Genomic DNA, 7009 nt, shown 5'->3' with positions numbered 1-7009 from the left:
TGTCAGCTGATTTCTCAAAAGAGACCTTACAGGCAAGAAGGGGCTGGAAAGAAGTATTCCAAGTCATGAAAGGCAAGGACCTACATCCCAGATTTCTCTATCCAGCAAAGCTTTCCTTTAGAATGGAAGGGCAGATAAAGTGCTTCTCAGATAAGGTCAGTTTAAAGGAGTTCATCATCACCAGGCCCTTATATGAAATGTTAAAGGGATTTATCTAAGAAAAAGAAGATAAAAAACACATATAGTAAAATGACAGCAAACTCACAATTATTAACAACCACACCTAAAACAAAAACAAAAGCAAACAACTAGAACAGGAACAGAACCACAGAAATGGAGATCACATGGAGGGTTAACAATAGGGGAGTGGGAGGAGGAGAGAGGGGGTAAAGGTACAGAGACTAAGTAGCATAGATGGTAGGTAGAAAATAGACAGGGGGAGGGCAAGAATAGTATGGGAAATGTAGAAGCTAAAGAACTTATGACACATGGACATGAACTAAAGAGGGGGGACTGTGGGTGGGAGAGGGTGTGCAGGGTGGAGGAGAGTGTAGGGGGAGAGTTGGGACAACTGTACTAGCATAATCAATAAAATTATTAAAAAAACAAATAGGAAACTGAGGCTCAGAGGGAATTACCTTCTCTGGTTACTAGCTAGTAAGCAGTGAAGCCAAATTCCAGCAATCTGCCATTTTTCTCTATTATGCAGGATTCTGGCTGTCCATGACTGTCCTGACACCTACAAGCCTGGACTCCTAACTAAAAATGTTAACATAGGCCACACACAGGGTTGCTCACAGGGAGCCCTTGGGTTTGGGTGATCCCTGCTTTCTGAATTTGTCATCAGTTTTTCTCATTTTATCTTATAAGCCTTCTTATGCTTCTTGGAGGTCTTCTATTTAGATCCCATTCTAATAATTATAAGAATCTTGTTTCTGAGCATTTGGGTAGCACTGATAACACCATCACCTCCCATTTTCCCAGTGTTTAGTGCAGTGGAGCTCCAAGTGGGAGCCGGTGGACTTCAGTGATCTACCCAAATCTACAGCTATAGGTGGTATAAATGGAATTTGAATCCAGGTTCTCTGATTCCAAATATTTTCTTTCCATTATAATATGCAAGCTTCCATTCCACATTGCTGAGTATGAGTTTCTCCATCTGTACAATGGAAATTAATTACATCTGCCCCTGTAAGGTTGCTGTGAGCTCAAAGGAAACTGTGTATGTTTATTCAACAAGTTTCTATAGAGTTTCTCCTACATGTCAGGCACTGAGGACACAGAAGTAAACAAAACAGACAAAATCCTGACCATGATGAACTTACATTCTCATAGAGGAAGGCAGTCAATAAGCTCTTTCCCAACCACCAGACACTTTTAAAAAACAATGAAATCTTTTCCCACTGAGAATCTAACACAGGAGTGTCAAACTCATTCTCACTGGTAGTCACATCAGCCTTCAGGTTGCCTTCAAAAGGCTGAATGTATTTTGGAATTGAAATTACATTTAGCCCTTTGAAGGCAACCAGGAGGCTGATGTGGCCCCAGTGAAAATGAGTTTGACACCACTGATCTAAAACAAGGCTGTGCCAGAATGCTCATTCATTCAATCAGTTTTTTAACCTTTGTTTCAAACTTTATTCTCAGGCTTCTTCAGCTTAATTAGCTGCAAAAATGATTTGTGTAGAAGCAAAAACTGAAGAGAGCTGCAGTGTCCAAGAGGCTAGGGCTTAAAAATATTAGAGATCTAGATTTTATCAGATCCATAAACAAAATTTGAAAAAGCAGTCATAATATAAAATAGCAGCTCCCAGTAACTTCTTCAAGTTCATCTTCAGAAGTTGACTCAATTCACTTTGCTTCATTCTTGGAAGCCTCATCAAAATCCTCCACAAGATCTGGAACTTCATCATATCATCCTCTCCTGTAACAAGTGGTGCTTTTCCATCCACAGATTGTTTGGGAAGAGCTTCAGCAAGTCTTCTTAAACTAATCAGACTGCCTGCACCAAGCTGACTTAAGATGCTAGGTAGCATTTCTGTCAGCTGCTTTGTCTTAGCATGGCCTGCAATGGTGAAAGTGTTTACTGCCAGAAATGCCTGAACTTTAGGGTTGTTAAAGTGGATCACTGTTCCTTGGTTTGTGAACATATTTACCCCTTCAATACCAGAGATATTGTTTACCCCTAACTTCTTTAAGGAGAACTGAAGTTTTTTATCATCTGCTGTAGCTGTTCTGTGAACCACCTTTTTCTTTCTACGAGCGCCTTTCCCACCAATGTGCCCTTGTGCCTGCAGTTTGGTGAGTTTCTCTTGGTTCAGGATAGTTTCTTTCATCTGTTGGAGAGAAAACAGGGCTGCACCGGGGATTAGGGTTGGTGCTCAGAGGGTCTTGGGCAGACCAGCTGACTCAATTACTTTTTTATTCATTTATTCATTCACTTATTCATATAATCATCAAATATTACTGAGCATCAATTATGTGTCAGGCACTGTGCTAGGAGGTGGGAAAAGAGAAATGATAACATAGATTGGGGCTCCACCCAAATGAAGTTGAGAATGGAGAACAGACATTAGACTAAGTATGTGTTATGAAATAAAAGTAGCATATCAACAGCAGCAATAATAATAACAATTAATAACGTTGACTTCTTGGTTGGTTTGAGTAGCAGTGTACAACTTACGAAGGACGCTCAGTTAGAATTTGCTAAATCAATTCCAGATGAGTTGAATTTATGAGGTCTAGATGTCAAAGAGCATCTGAGGCAAGGGGTGGACTCTGATCAGTCTGACAATATTTTAATTATGTCCCAGATAGTACTGAAATAAGGCTATGGTGTGTAGAGTCTTACATAGCTGAAGTGGTAAGGTTCTGCGGGCAGACTTTAAGCAGCAGAATAAAGAGCTGCTTATTAGCAGTCTTACTCACTTATTTCAGTCTTCAGGTGCTATGGCAATACACCCATTAATAACCTAGGCCTGATCCCAGCACCCCAGTTTCCTTATCTGAAAAATGGAGACAATCCAGGCACCTTCTTCAGAGGCGAGAACCCAAGGAACCAGCTCATGAGAGCACTGTGTTTTCTTTGATGGGCAAGTTTGGTAAAGAACAGACTGCAGAATGGAATAAATGGCTGCATGCTCACACATTCTGTGTGACCTTCAAGCTTTGGGGTCAGACAGTCTCCTCCCTCCCCTGCAATTTCTTCTTTCTTACAGATTTCTGGTTTCTGATTGTCCAATATTAATGTTCCCTCCTACAAGTGCATCTCCTTCCCCATCCATCTTGTCTTGCCTCCTCTCAATCCCAAGCTTTTAGTCTAAATTAAATCAAACTTTAAATCAATCTTCTTTCCCACTGCTGCTCTTACCATCACTTATTCTCCTGAGGGGGAAAAAAAAACAGCCTACTCTCAAAGTGATTTCTAAATCGCCTGTGCTGCATCAGCCACATAGAGTAGGTACAGATCTGAGACTGCTTCTGCAGGTTGTGCGCATCACCTCCAACTCTTTTCTCTCCTGTTGTTTCCAAGGTTCTTACGGGGTGCTTTTCTAGGCCACAGGGGTTGTCAGGACAACAGTCTCACCTGAGTGGTCTTTCCTTCTCCAACCTACCCTCTCAACCTCTGCTGGTATTATTGTGGAATGATTTCCATCTGAAGGCCAAGTCTAAGCCCCCAAATCTTCATAGCACCCCCCATCACTGCCGAATAAATCAGGACCCAGCTTTTGGGTGTGACACTCAAGCCCCTGCACACCTAGCTTCTGATATCACATCTAAAATTTGTGTCCCTGTCAATGCACTGGGCTTCACATATATACTTCAGAGACTGGGCTGTCCTTGGACTTGAGATGTAAGACACACAACCTCCTGTCCCACTCCCACCCCAGTTCATTTTAAACACATATTATGAGCACCTACACTGTGCCAGGGCCAGCTCTGCAAAGGCTGGCTGGGCTCTGAAGCTCTGTCTGGAAAAGGGAATGCTTTATCTCCTCCTCTGATGCTCTTTCTGGTTACTTGAGAAAGAACTCTTTAGGCCTGTGCATTCCTTTTTTTGGCTTTAGTTTTTCTTTCCCTGTTTAAATTAAAAACATTTTAAAATATGGACTTAATGAATAGTCTTGGTGTGACGAACTAAAATAGTACAGATACATCTCACATTTTTTGATGACCACCTCATTCTTCATGACCTCCCCACAGCACTACCCTGCAGCTTTGATTTGTTGTGGTCATATTCTGAAGTTTTATTTCACTTTGTAAGTTAAATTTATATTGAAAATATAGGTTAAATAATCAAATGGTTATATAAGTCTTGTTACAAGGCAACTTCTTTCTCTTTCACCATTTCTTGAAACTCAAGTCATCACCTTTAGCTCTCTTAGATGAAGTGTCTTTCTTTTTTAAGTTTATTTTTAAATAATGTGCTTATATTATTATGTCTGGATTTAAAGTTTTAGGCATTATTTATGGAATTTGCAGAACAAATGGCTGAGAATTTGTTTTATTTACTCCTCCCCAGCTCTCCCTGCCCTCTACTCCCCTGTGACTTCCTCAACCTCCAGGTAACTGGTTATTCAGTTCCTACTCAGTGTTTACACTCCCACCCTGGGAAATTTAACTTAATGGAAGCATTTCTCTAAGGATTCCTTCCCTGTGTTTGTGTCTGTCCTTCCTATGATTCTTCCCTCAAATGTCTAGTGACCTAAAGCTCTTCTGAGGGATGGCTCTCCAGTAGCTGACTAAGTTTATGAGCAGAGTTTGGAACACAGCAAACCTCGGGATGTATCATGGGAGGCCCTTGCTGTCAGCATGTTTCATTTTTGTCTCCTGACCTGTCAGATTCCCCAGCAAAAACTTTTCATTTCCTTCCTGAGGGTAGTTCTAGACTTCTGGGGCCTGGGAGTCAAATGTGGATGCAGATAGGAGAAATAAGTGGTCAGCACATCAATTTCTGTCTAACCTGCTGTTTTCAGTATGGTCTTTCTACCAATAGCTGGGCCTGTGTCCTCACTCTGAAGTGCCTCTCTCTCATACTTCCCAGAGAACAAACTCCAGTGTTACATCTCTGGGGGACAGCAGCTACAGCTTTGCATGAGGTCGTTCAGGACATTTGGAATCTAATTGCTTCTTAAACTGACTTCTAACAAGTCCTCCTGTTTAAGTTCCTTTTCCCACCTTATTTCCAGAGATATCTGGTCTGGCCAATTGCCAAGTCTTTGGTGGGAGTGGTGCTTTGAAAACCAGACAGATTGTGTGCCCTCCCCAGTGCTGGCCTGGAATTCAGCTCTGTAGGGTCTGCTAAATCAGCTTCCTCTGTCCACCTGTTTCTAACATCCAGGTGCTGGTGCTGCTTCCTCCTGTCCTTCCTACATAGGTGTGATCATGCCTTTACTATACTTGACTGGAGTTGGGTGGTTTTTAAACCTGTCATTCTTAACTAGAAGTTTGAATTTAAGTTTTGTTTTCATATTAATTAGGAAGTATGAACTGTGTGGTTTTGCCTCTACTTGTATAGCTTATCCCTCTCTCATGCATACACACCCTCACTCACTATCATTTGTTCTTAAGTTCTAAGTTTTTTTCTATTGCACTGCTGCCATGTTATTTTTGAAAATTTTTTTAAAAAGATGGATTACAATGGATATTGTTTTCTTGTTTACAAATCCTCCAGAGCCATGTATTAAGAGCATGAAAGTTCACAGCTGTTCTATTTCTTGGTAGGTTGTTATTTATCTTATTTTGAAAGATTTGACTCTCCCTTTTTATTGTGAAATATTTTGATTTGTTCCCTTTGTTTTTATCACATTGACTTCTATTTTATTTGATTTTGATGTTGCTAAATCAACTTTCTTTTTCTCAAATTTCTGGCTACCTTTTTCTATTGTTTTTGTTTTTCACCTTTTTGTTTATTGCTCTCCTTTTTAAAGCCAATTTTCACAATCTTTAAGAGACAGATGAATCTGACCTATTCACATTTAGTATGATAACTGAAATGTTTGCACTTATTCCTTGCTATCAAATTTATTCATTTTTTCATTTTCTATTTACCTTTCTCTCTTTTTCTTTTTCTTCCCCACCATTTTCTGCCCATTTGTGGAATTGGTCACATTTAATTTGTTACACTGTTTCCATCTTATGTTTAGAAGTTATACTTTCCATTTCTATTCTATTTCATTTCTATTCAAAGCCAAGAAACCCACAAGTAAACAACTGGAATAATTATACTCATTTTGTGAGCCCTCAAACAGTGGCAATGAGCCAGGCTAATTAATAAAGAATGTGGCAGGAGTTTTCATGGCCCAAGAAACATTTCAAGCAATAGTTAAAACCACTAGGATGAAAACATCTGGAATCCTCTATTGTTGAAACTGTAAGTCTGTCTGTAGGAAACTTTCAGGAACATGTATTAGGAAAAGCTGGAGGGAGGGGGCACACTTTCAGGTTCTGTTTTTTGTTGTTGTTGTTGCTCACTCCATGTTTATTTAATTTTTTAAAAAGTATATTTTATTGATTATGCTAGTACAGTTGTCCCATTTACCCCCTTCACTCCCCTCTACCTTGCACAACCTCTCCCACCCACATTCCCCCCCTTTAGTTCATGTCCATGGGTCATACATATAAGTTCTTTGGCTTCTACATTTCCCATACTATCCTTACCTCCCCCTGTCTATTTCTACTACCATCTATGCTGTTTACTCTCTGTAACTTCTCCCCTTCTCTCCCCTTCCACTCCCCTGTCGATAATCCTCCATGTGATCTCCATTTCTGTGGTTCTGTTCCTGTTCTAGTTGTTTGCTTAGTTGTTTTGTTTTTGTCATAGGTGTGGTTGTTAATAATTGTGAGTTTGCTGTCATTTTACTATATGTGTTTTTTATCTTCTTTTTCTTAGATTAGTCCCTTTAACATTTCATGTAATAAGGGCTTGGTGATGATGAACTCCTTTAACTTGACCTTATCTGAGAAGCACTTTATCTGCCTTTCCATTCTAAAGGAAAGCTTTGCTGGA

The 7009-nt window shown here is 40.0% G+C and overlaps 1 pseudogene; it reads right to left on the bottom strand.

Annotated features, from left to right (window-relative positions):
- Window positions 1-1687: 1687 nt before the first annotated feature.
- LOC114497303 lies at window positions 1688-2370 on the bottom strand (annotated as a pseudogene).
- Window positions 2371-7009: the final 4639 nt, after the last annotated feature.

Source organism: Phyllostomus discolor, chromosome 5, assembly GCF_004126475.2.
Source record: "Phyllostomus discolor isolate MPI-MPIP mPhyDis1 chromosome 5, mPhyDis1.pri.v3, whole genome shotgun sequence".
NCBI lineage: Eukaryota > Metazoa > Chordata > Mammalia > Chiroptera > Phyllostomidae > Phyllostomus > Phyllostomus discolor.
Note: the sequence above shows the minus strand (reverse complement) of the source record. Positions and strands in the feature narration are given on the sequence as shown.